The sequence below is a fragment of the Canis lupus genome, chromosome 2 (assembly GCF_003254725.2).
Source record: "Canis lupus dingo isolate Sandy chromosome 2, ASM325472v2, whole genome shotgun sequence".
NCBI lineage: Eukaryota > Metazoa > Chordata > Mammalia > Carnivora > Canidae > Canis > Canis lupus.
This window is the reverse complement of record NC_064244.1, coordinates 68083867-68095410: the sequence shown is the minus strand read 5'-3', so window position 1 is coordinate 68095410 and position 11544 is coordinate 68083867. Positions and strand designations below refer to the sequence as shown.

The 11544-nt window shown below is 53.2% G+C and overlaps 1 pseudogene; it reads left to right on the top strand.

Annotated features, from left to right (window-relative positions):
- Positions 1–5112: 5112 nt before the first annotated feature.
- LOC112660397 (antizyme inhibitor 2-like) lies at positions 5113–11053 on the top strand (annotated as a pseudogene).
- Positions 11054–11544: the final 491 nt, after the last annotated feature.

Genomic DNA, 11544 nt, shown 5'->3' with positions numbered 1-11544 from the left:
TTTACTAACATCACTGAGTTGTGCAACCATCACCACAATCTAAGGTTTGATTATGTCACTCATAAATCCTGTACCTACTTAGTCTCTCCCTATTTCATTTGGTGTCATGTCGAAGAAACCTTGCCTAACCCAAGATCATCAATATACTCTCATCTTGTTTTCTGAAGGTTCTATAGTTTTCATTCTTATATTAGGTCTTCCATCCATGTTGAGTTAACTTTTACATATGGTGTGAGGTAGGGGCTCACTTCATTCTTTTACACGTGGATGTCCAGATGTTCCAGCATTAAATAAATATTCCTCAAATCTTTGCTCACCATTGATTCAGAGGGGATTTTCATGGAGGGAGAGTAAGTGTGGGCCTGTAGGTGACAGCATCCTGCTTCTCCTGTCCTAAGGAGTTCAGCTCCACCCCACCCCACCCCCCACCGACTTGCAGCCTTTCTTCAGCAAAGCAAAAGCCCACCTATCAGCAGACCCAGCCTCTTCTGAAGCCAGGTTGGTCACAAGAAGTGATCACATGATTATAACCTCACTCCGAATGATCTACCAAAGTGCGATTTCCAGTCTCATACAGAGGTTTGGTCAGACTCAATTTTCTTCTCTGGCTTTCTTTCTCTCCTCTCATTTTCCAGTGTTTTGATGCCTCAGCAGCAGAGCTGATTGGTCTGACCCTGACCAAATGATTCCTGGAAGCAATAGGAAGCATGATTTCAATACCGTCCAGAGCAATAGAAGGGGTTTCTGGCAAAAGGAGCACCTGTGCCCAGAAAAGAATGTCGCTGCAGCTTTGGAGAGAGAGTCGGGGGCAACCAGAGTGGTGTCTGTAGCTGGAGAGACTATAGACAAGGAGTATCCTTCAGGGTTGTGGATGTGGTAGAGAAAGAGAGGCTGGCAAAGGAACAGAACGGAATGCCTTTTCCTCCCCGGGCACCTAGCTGGGCCTAACTTGGGTCTGGATCGGATGATCATCCTATTAGAGGGGCTCTTTGGGCTCTGGATGCACGCTCTGCCCTTCTATTTTCATGTCCATAACAGGCTAATACTTGACATGTATCAGCTTCGAAGCCTGGGAAGGCTACACTCCTATCCCTCTGGGGGCCAGGCGTCTTCCTGCTTCTGCGTCTTTGCACTAGCTGCCACCTGCCCCTGGAATGTTCTTCCTAGTGGCCTGGCTGGCACCTACTCAACCACGAGGGCTCAGTTAAATGTCTCTACCTCTAAGAAGCTTCTGACTACCTGCACTCCTCCTGGGCCTCCCTGCCTCCAGATCCTCTCTCTGCCCAGCGGGGCTGGCTTCGAGCAGAGGTCAGTCCCTGGGGGTACTGGCAGGAGCCTGGGAGGCCATGGGAGGAGCCAGGGTGTGTTACCCCCTCCCCTCTGTCCCAGGTAGTGGCTCTGTGTCTGTGGTTGCAGCTTCCACATAGTGACCTCAGACCCTGGTTTGGGGAGCACCCCTTCTTCCTTTGCCTGGCCTGCCCTGGCATGGAAGCAACCTCCTTCCAGGATTCACTTGCTTCACTCTTGCCTACCCGGCCCTCAGCTCTTCCCTCTCGTGTGGAAACCTTGGTCCGCATTCAGTTGTCTTATAAGTAGTTGAAGTGGTCTTTGTTTTCTTAGTTAGACCCAAACTGACTCTCCCAAGCTAGACTATGCCCCAAATTCTTGTTGAATTCAAGGGACACGGAGACTTTCTCCTCAAGCTGCTCCGCGGATGGAAGGACTGAGGGTTCCTTCTTCCCAAGTTCTTTCTGGTTCTGGTGTGGCTCTGATGGTCCCTAATTAGCAGGAATCTAAGCTTCACCTGTGCATCTGTCATTGCAAGCAGGCCTGGGTAGGTGACTTACCCTGGCTGGCGGGACATAGTGGGGTGTTCCTCGTTGGGTTCCCCTGCTTCATGGCGATCTGGACTGGTCAGCTCTATCTGTATGGATTTGCCTGGAGCCAAGCTGGGGTCATGCATGTGGGCCTGCAGCCCTTCAGGGCAGGACAAAGTGTCAGCCATCCCTTCTCCAGGCTGGCAGTGTCACCCTACGTTGGGCAGGTGACTCACCGGAGCTTCATCCAGGTACTGAGCTTGTCCTGAGGTTAAGGTTTCAGTCCTTTAGGGAGTAGTACCTGCCTGGCATAGACTCCTGTTGTCCTGTGTCCCACAAGTATATAGCTGGCCCTGGGTAGAAGCTGCCTCATGAATTGCTAGAAAGATTCAATGAATCATCCACAAAAGTTATCTCACATAATTCCTGGGACTTATTTAGGGCTTAGTACTGTTGGCCATTGCTGGGTTGTCATCAGGCTTCCTAGAATGTGCTGGCCCTTTGCTAAACTCTTTGCAGGTGTCATCACATTTCATCCTCACGGCCACCCTGTGACATAGATGTGGCTGTCACCCCCATCTTGCAAGTGATGAACTTGATGTTCTAGAGGGGAGGTCACCTGCCCAGAATCTTAGAGCGTGTAAGAAGCTTCGCTAGAGGGACGCCTGGGTGGCTCAGTGGTTGAGCATCTGCCTTCGGGTCAGGGCGTGATCCTGGGTCTGGGGATCAAGTCCTGCATCGAGTTCACCAGCAAGGGGCTTGCTTCTCCCTCTGCCTGTGTCTCTGCCTCTCTCTCTGTGTCTCTCATGAATAAACAGATAAAATCTTTAAAAAGAAGAAGAAGAAGAAGAAGAAGAAGAAGAAGAAGAAGAAGAAGAAGAAGAAGAAGAAGCTGCACTAGAAATTGGTTCTACCCCAATTGATCTGGGGTGGGAGTGGGCGGGGGTCTCTATAAAAGCCATGGACTTAAAAAAAAAAAAAAAGCCATGGACTTTACCATCTTGTTTGGAATCACAGATCTCCGCCTATACCCCCCACCCCCAACCCCCCCACCCTCTTACAGGTGGAATTCATGAGGCTTCTAGAGGTTATGGGATTAGCGCCCTGACCTCCTCAAATCCAGGCTCTTCCTGTGGTCCCTTCCTGGATTTTTAAGGCCACGTGGCTTGGGGGAGATGGGGTGGGGGGTAGGGTCATGGGCTTCTGCTGGGAGGAGGGGTGGGGAGGTCTCAGCAAGATGAATGTGGGGCAGAGCTAGCAGAGAAGTCGGGCACAGGCAGGTTGCTGCTGGCAGGGGAGGCTCCGGGTCAGAGCACAGGTGTGCAAGCAGATGCAACAGCTGACATCCCAGAGGTGGGGCAGCTCCAAGGTGGTGGCTTCAGCCTGGGAAGGTCAGCGGGCAAACTGGTGAGACCTCAGAAGGCCACAGAGAGAGGGAGAGTGGGGAGAGGTTAAGGGACAGGATATGCCTGGACACCAAGTGACGTAGGCAGCCACCTTTCCATTCAGAGAAGCTTCCAGTGAGGCATTGAAATCTCTGGTGGAGAGCGGAGACACAGCACCAGGAGAGATCAGCTCACAGTCTGAGGAGGTGGGAACCGGCTCCTAATTGACGTCTGAGGTCCTGGTTCGCTCCCACGTCCCCTCCAGGTTTGCTGAATCATCTGAAGACCTTCGGGCCCCACGGTTCTCCATCTGTGAGGTGGGAAAGGCGGATGACAGGGTTTCCAGGGTCCCTCTACTCTGACCCTTGCTGATGCTCACTTATAACAGGAGTCTGACTTCACTCCATGGTCAGTCGTGTGGGTGACCTAGGAGGGCTCGTTCTCTGGGCCTGGGAGGCTGAGGCTGAGCAGGCAGGGTGGCTGAGGTTTTGGGGGACAGCCCCTGAGCTCTAGGCTGAGCTTCGATCTCCCTATAGGAATTTACTGGAAGCCCAGGATACCATAGATCCCAGTCCCCGTGCTGTGCCTGAAGAAGCAGGTTGTGATGGATACCAGGTGAGTCCGGGTGTGGGGTGGGGGCCATGGGTGCGGTCCTAACTGCTGAGGCAGGCAGACAGACTGGCTGCAGGCTGCCCTCACTTCGGCCTCAGGGACGTGTGGCCAACAGTGGGTCCACTCCAGTGGCTGGCTGCTCTCGGGAGCTCGGGTGCCAGTCCTAGCTCTTCCAATGACTACTTGGTGATTTTGGGCAAGTCTCCTCCCTTCTCTGAGCCTCTCGTCCTCTGTGTAAAATGAAATGTCTCCTAGGCCCTAACTCTAAGTCTCATAATCTGAAGATCGTGGACTCCTTGCTTATCCATTCTGTGCCTCTGTTTCCTCACATGTGAATGGGGCTGTGGGTGTGAAGGAGCCTGGGAAAGGATGCCAACCCTCTATTCCATATGCGTGGTGTGTGCATCTTGCTTGGTCTTCCACTATGTCTCTGAAGCAGACTGGGCCAGGCCAGTGGCCCATTCTGCAGATGGGAAAATTCGCTAGGGCTCCATGGAGCTCTCTGAGGGAATGGGAGGGCCGAAGACTGGCTGGCCCAGGGAACTCTGGACCCCGGGGCTCGCAGGGAGCTGGGAGACGGGAGGAGGCCGGATCCTTAGAGCAAAACCTTTCCAGGATGCCGGGACTGTGCCTGCCAGAGGGATCTGTTGGGGTGTCCGGGATGAGCATCCCCCATGGGAACCCGAAAGAGAGTCAAGGACCCCTTGGAAGCATGTGGCCAGAGGCGCTCATCGCCCTGGGGCCTGGGGAAACTGCCTGAAGTTTCTGATTCAGTACGAAGGAGGGGCAGGGGTGGAAGGGAGCAGAGGGCAGAGGGTCAGTCTCAGTCCCTACTTTGATGGACAAGAAATAAGACTTTCTGTTTCGTGGTTTTATAGCTCCATTTATTAGGTCTTATTCCAAGGCCCGATTCTGCTGGGGCTCACGGAATAGTTTCTCTGTCCCCTTCTCATACCTCCCGTCACCACATGGAATTTAACTCAGTGCCAGGCTAGGTGGTTGAGGATTTGGCACCGTCTTGCCCCCGCTCTGATCTACAAAGATTGTTGTTGTCCTCACATCTCCCTGATTAAAGAGTTAGAAGACCTGGGGTCGAATCCTGCCTTTGCCACGTACTCGCTGTTGACCTGGAGCCAGTGACTTCCTATTTCTGAGCCTCTGCTGCCCCATCTATAAAACGGGAAGAGCACTAGTACTGACCACGCAGGGTCATTGTGAGGACTAAGTGAGGCACCCACCACCCAGGCTCCCCGCCCTCTTCCTCAGCCCTGGCAGGACCGCCGAGGCCCCGGCAACTCATGGTTGCCGACCTGGACGTGCTGCCAGCTGCCATCGGGCCTTCCCCCGGGGCCCCGCCACGGGTCTTACCCTTCTACGTGGAGAAGTGCAACAGCAGTGCCTGGGTGCTGCACGTCCTGGCCTCCCTGGGCACCGGCTTCGACTGTGCCAGCCAGGTAAGCCTGCACCTGCTGCTGGTGGGAGGACAGGAGGTCAGCAGTTGGGGATCTTGGGGTGGCGTCTGCAGTACCTAGGACAGTGGCCACCACAGGAATTACTTGATTCTGAAGGAAGAAATGAATGAACTATGAGGGGGCCACGTGGCTGGGGCAAGCAAGGGGAGCCGGTGAGTGGAGGGGCACAGGCTTTGGGCCTGTGCAGGCCCTGTTTCTGTCCCAGCACAGGCATTTTATGCAAATTGAATACATTAAATGCTTCCTCTTTAAAATGGGGCCAACTCTGCTTTCTTGAATCCTGAAAGCCTAAGTGGCACAGATGTGCCCAGTGCAGCGCCAGGTGCAGAGGGGGTTTCAGTCAAGAGCAGCCCCTTGTGCTCATGCTCTGAGTTTCTGTCCCCAGAGAGTAGAGGCGGGCAGCAAGGCAGCCCCTGACTGTGTCATCCATGCCAGCTGGAGCTGGAGCAGGTGCGGGGCCTGGGCGCAGCCCCCTCGCACATCATCTATGCCAACCCCTGCAAGCCTGTCTCCCACATCCATACGCTGCCCGCCACGGGGTGTGGCTCCTGACCTTTGACAATGAGGGGGAGCTGACCAAGGTGGCCCAGCATCACCTCGAGGCCAGGTGAAGCCAGGTGAGGCCTGCCAGGCAAGTGGAAACAGGTGGATCAAGGGACAGCAAACCTGGGGCCTCTGCCAGTGGAGTTGGGCCTCTGCAACCAGGTGAAGGCAGTCCCATGAGGTGACTTGGGAGAGGTCCAAGGAGCAAAGTACAAGAACTTGGGTCACTGGGCCCAATGCTCCCCTGGTGCATATTTGTGGGGAAGGAACACTGCTTATGTCTGCATGGACACTGGGCACAACCTGGCATTGGGAGGTCTCGGGTCAGGCGAACTCATGGAAAAAGCACTCCCATCGGAGTCAGGGAGGCCAGTGCTCGTGTTTCAGATTCATGTGCACAGGCTGTGTGGCCTTGGGAAAGTTATTTAACATCTCTGATCTTGTAACATGGAGGCTTACAGAAAGTGTGTGTATAATTTCATCACGTTCCTGCTTTTTCTCGCCTGGGCAGAGGTCTCTAAGTGATGAGTGTTTTTGTTCCTTGAGACTCAGTGGCTGGAGAGTCCAGAGAAACTAGGCAGGGGCTGGTGGGAAGGTGGGGAGAGATTGGGGGGCAGGCTGGGCCTTGGGGGCTCATGTGTCAAAGAACCCCTGACATCTTTCACAGCCTCTCCTAGGCTGGTCCTCTGGCTCTGGACCCAGGACAATGAGAGCATCCTCCCCCTGAGTGCCAAGTTTGGGGCCCCCCTGGATGTATGTGAACATCTGCTCGGGTTGGCCAGGGACCTGGGGCTGGCTGTGGTTGGAACAAGGTAAGAGCACTGGCTTTCCCTGCCTGGGAAGCAGGGGTCCTGGTTTTCCCTGTCAGTCTCCAGTCTTTGCCCCTCTGGGCCTCAAGATGCTCCATTTGTCCTCAGCAAAGGAGCTGGGTGTTATCTGGGACCAGAGCAGGGTGATCAAAGTGAAAATTTGGGTGAAAAATTTGAGGAGATGCCAAAAAGCTTAGTACTCCAGATAAATCACATTTTAATACAGTATTTTAAAAATATCAAAATTAGGGACACCTGGGTGGCTCAGCGGTTGGGCGTCTGCCTTCAGCTCAGGGCGTGATCCCGGAGTCCCAGGATCAAGTCCCACATGGGGCTCCCTGTGGGGAGCCTGCTTCTCCCTCTGCCTGTGTCTCTGCCTCACTCTCTGTATTTCTCATGAATAAATAAATAAAATCTTTTAAAAAATATATCAAAATTAATGCAAAAATTCATGATAAGGAAAATATCAGAATTTTAAATAAAGACAGGATTGAGAGGTGCCTGGGTGGCTCAGTTGGTTAAGCGTCTGCCTTCGGCCCTGGGGCGGGGTCCCAGGGTCCTGGGATCAAGCTGTACATCGGGCTCCCTGCTGTGAGGGAGCCTGCTTCTCCCTCTCCCTCTGCCTGCTGCTCCCCCTGCTTGTGCTCTCTGTCAAATGAATGAATAAAATCTTTTTTAAAAAGGACACTTCCTTGCCTTTTTAAGAAAAAGGAAAAAGACAGGATTGAAATTCCTGTTTTTTCCTTTTGCCTCAGGGTCCAATTACTGTTACCAATTTTGTCTTTATTTAAAATTTCTGTGTTTCGTTTCTTGTGGATGTTTTTGCATCAATTTTGCTTCTTGAAAATATCGCGTTAGGGGCACCTGCGTCGCTCAGTGGTTGAGTGTCTGCCTTTGGCTCAGGGCATGATCCCAGGGTCCTGGGATCGAGTCCTGCAACAGGTTCCCCGCGGGAAGCCTGCTTCTCCCTCCGCCTGTGTCTCTGCCTCTCTCTCTGTGTCTCTCATGAATAAATAAACAAAATATTTTCGAAAGGAAGGAAGAAAAAAAGAAAGAAAAAATGGCATTAAATATTATTTATCCTGGAGGCTTAGTGTTTCGGCCCCCGCTTACGTTCTGCACCTGAGCTGAGGGCCTCACTTGCCTCCTGCTCCCTTGCCTTGATTGGTTCCTCGGCTGCCTGCTTGTGGGGGCCCTGGGATTTGGGGTTCTGATCACGTGCCCTCTAAGGAGAAGAGGAGCCCCACGATGGGGGCACTGGGAGAGGGCAGCTGAGAGCAGTGACTCGCACAACCGTCAACACCCTAACTCAAGGCCTGTCACATGCAGTGTATGCATCTCTGGGGACAGCCACGTGTACATCCAGGGGTGCGTGGTTCTGTGGGCCGAGGCAGTCACATGTGTCTCAGTGTGTGTACTCATGCTGGTCTCCACAATTTACCCATGTTGGCACTTCTGAATGTCCCCCTTCTTCCCAACCCTTATGTTTCCATGTGTGTTTCTCCACGTGTCATTGACCTACGTCCAGCTTCCACGTGGGCTCGCACTGCCAGGCAGCGCACAGCTCCATGCAGGCCATCGCTGACTGCCGGCGTGTGTTGGAGATGGGCCGCACCTTTGGGCCAACGTGACCCCCTGGACATCGGAGGGGGCTTCCCGGAGTGGAGGGCTCAGAACTGAAGTTTGAGGAGGTCAGGGGGTGGACGGCGTGTGCGTGCTTGTCTATAGGGGAGGCTCTTGCAGCCGAGTCACGTGTACGCCTGTAGCTGGGATTTGCCTTTGTGGGGAGGTCTTCGACTCTAGGCACATGGCCTGTGTGCACGTACGTGCATGTGCGTGTCCCTGGCTCCATGTCTTTCTTTAGACATGGTAGTCGCTATACCCAACTAAGCTGCAGTCAGGTCGAAAGTTCACTATGCTCCACATCCAGGGAACATCCCATCTTTGCTGACCATGTATTGATTTCTGTGGCTCCGAATTCATACATCTCAGGGTGCTACGACCTGTACGCTGGCTGTGTGTCCTTGGAAAAGTTATTTCCCCTCTCTGGGCCATGGTTTCTGTGTCCTCCCTAGTAAAGTGGGGACGAGAACACCTCCCCACAGTGCTGTTATGGGAATGAAGGGGGATGATGCAGGGAAAGCCCCCACATAGGGACGGGTCATGCTAGGATCGGGATCTGTCCCTGCAGATGGCGAGAGTGATCGATGCTGCCCTGGCCCAGGACTTCCCGGAGGGGAGCGGTGTTGAGATCATTGCGGAGCCTGGACGCTTCTAACGGCATCCGTGTGCATGGCCGCTGTCAATACCACTGCCAAGAAGGCTGTGCTGCAGGCAGGTGGGTGGGTCACCCTGGGTGGGGACGGCCCTGTCCACACGTCCCCAGGCCCCGGGGAAGAGGTTAGATGGAGGGTCTGGGCTCCACGCCCAGTGGCTAATTAGTGAGAAACATGTTGTGAATCGGGTATAAGGACGAACCTGTTAGTATCACTATTGTGTTGTTCTCAAGTAGCCCGGGAGGTAGAAAACCAAGACAGTCTTTACTGAGCAGCCATGAATTTATATTGCGTTATGGAGGCAAAGCCACAGAATATAGCTGATGGGGTCACAGACACCGCTGTGCTGCCCATGCGCATTTGAAATCTTCCATCCGGTGCTTTCTAACATGTGCAGATTCTTATAACGAAAAATATACTGAATAAATACAAATTCTTGCAACAAATATAGGAAAGCAATATCGTTGTGTCTTGGCCTGAAGGTCAAAGGTGACATCTATGGGGTAATGGGAACCTTTTGACAATTGGGGTCGACCGTCATGGGAGACTTGTTTGATGGTCTGCTATTTTTGAAGCAGGCGTGGGGTGGGGTGACCGTTCCCACAGAGTGAACTAACCAGAACTCAGTTTCATGCCGAGATGGAGAGTATGGATAGATATCACCACTCTAATCTGTGGCTTTGTGATAACTGACGTATAAATATTTATAAATCCCATTAATCCTCTCCTTTATCCTTGTGACACATGCTGGTCCACAGCTTTTAATCCCAAAGGCGCTTGTGTCAACTGATTTCGTTTCCTCACAAAGCGTCTTGTTCAAGAATATGGTGATATGCAGCCCATGATTTTAGCCATCGGTTAACAGAAGTCCAAGTTATAAGTATGGGGCTTATTATTTTTATTTCCACTATAATAAGAGCTGCTAATAATTAAGTATCTATTTTGTGTGAAATACATATTTTGTCTCATTTCTGCTCAACAGTTCTGGAGGGGGATAGTTTTGGGTCATTCCTATGTTACAGGTGGAAATACTGAGGCTCAGGGAGAGGAAGAGATTTGTCTATGTGGCACGGCTCGTTAGGGATGCAGCGGGACCCCTGTCTGCCTGGCTGAAACGCTGTGCACTTGCTGAGCTCTCCGCCTCGAGGATGTCATGGCTAAGTGGCTTAGGACACCTGGGGCTGGGGTTGTGGAGACAGGATCAGTAATGGCAGCTGGGAGAAAGGGAAGGAGATGCAGAGACTGACACCGGGAGAAGATGGTGAGGAGAAGACCCAGAGGAGGAGAAAAAATCAATATTCAGAAAGATGTGAGCATCTAAGTGGTAGCTGGAATGTCCCCAGTGTTCACGGAGATCACTGTACAATTCTGAGTTTAGATTCAAGAAAGCAATATTCTGCGGACAGGCTAAGTGGTTGTGGAGAAACTGGCTTGGTAGTAGTAGGTCATGTCCGAAGGATCTCGGGGTCACAGGTGACTTCAGCTTCATATGCACCAGGAGTGTGATGGGGCAATGAGAAGGTCTTCAGGTGCTTCCTTCAGCAACATCAGTCGAGGTGGAGTATTTAGGGGAGGGAGGCGAGAATCATGCTCCGCTCTGTGCTTATATGAGTCGGGCACTGTTTTTAAAACTTTCCGAGGTTTGTTTTAATCAGGGAACATGCAGACATGGAAACACTGTCCCGAAGGAAGAAGTTTTTACTCACATTGCCCTAGAAAGGGGGCACCTGGAGTGCGCCGCAGGGCCACAGGGGAAGCAGCTGGGTGGGGTGGGAACAGAAGGAGCAAGCAGAAAGCCAGGCTGAGAGGCTCCAGTGCAGGTTTCATGGACAGGAATGGGTGAGGCAGGTGAGCTGGCTCAGCAGCGGGGACAGAAGGAAGCCAGAGGACAGGCCCCAGCCTTGCATGGGGTCAGGAAGCCTCCTGGAGCAGAGAACGGGGGTTCTCTAGCCCTGGGCAACGGATTGGGGCCCCTCCCAAGGGTTCTGCACTCAGGCGTTGAGAGCCAGTGGTGAGATTGGCCACACACACCTCTTGCCACTCCCAGGAGGCCACCAGAAGCTGGTGTATGACCTCAAGGGCTACTACGGCATCTTCTGCATCTTCCTCAGGGAGCCTGTCCCCACGATGCCATCCTAGTGAAGGTAAGGGGCCCTGTGGGACTTTGGCCCTCCTAGACTCTGAAGCCACTGCGTCTAGCACCCAGTCCAAGAGAGGCAGGGATCTCTGTGGCCAGGTGGGGAGGTGAAGGAGCCCAGACCCTCCGTCTAACCTCTTCTCCAGGGCCTGGGGACGTGTGGACAGGGCCGTCCCCACCCAGGGCTGACCCACCCACCTGCCTGCAGCACAGCCTTCTTGGCAGTGGTATTGACAGCGGCCATGCACACAGATGCCGTTAGAAGCGTCCAGGCTCTGCAATGATCTCAACACCGCTCCCCTCCGGGAAGTCCTGGGCCAGGGCAGCATCGATCACTCTCGCCATCTGCAGGGACAGATCCCGATCCTAGCATGACCCGTCCCTATGTGGGGGCTTTCCCTGCATCATCCCCCTTCATTCCCATAACAGCACTGTGGGGAGGTGTTCTCGTCCCCACTTTACTAGGGAGGACACAGAAACCATGGCCCAGAGA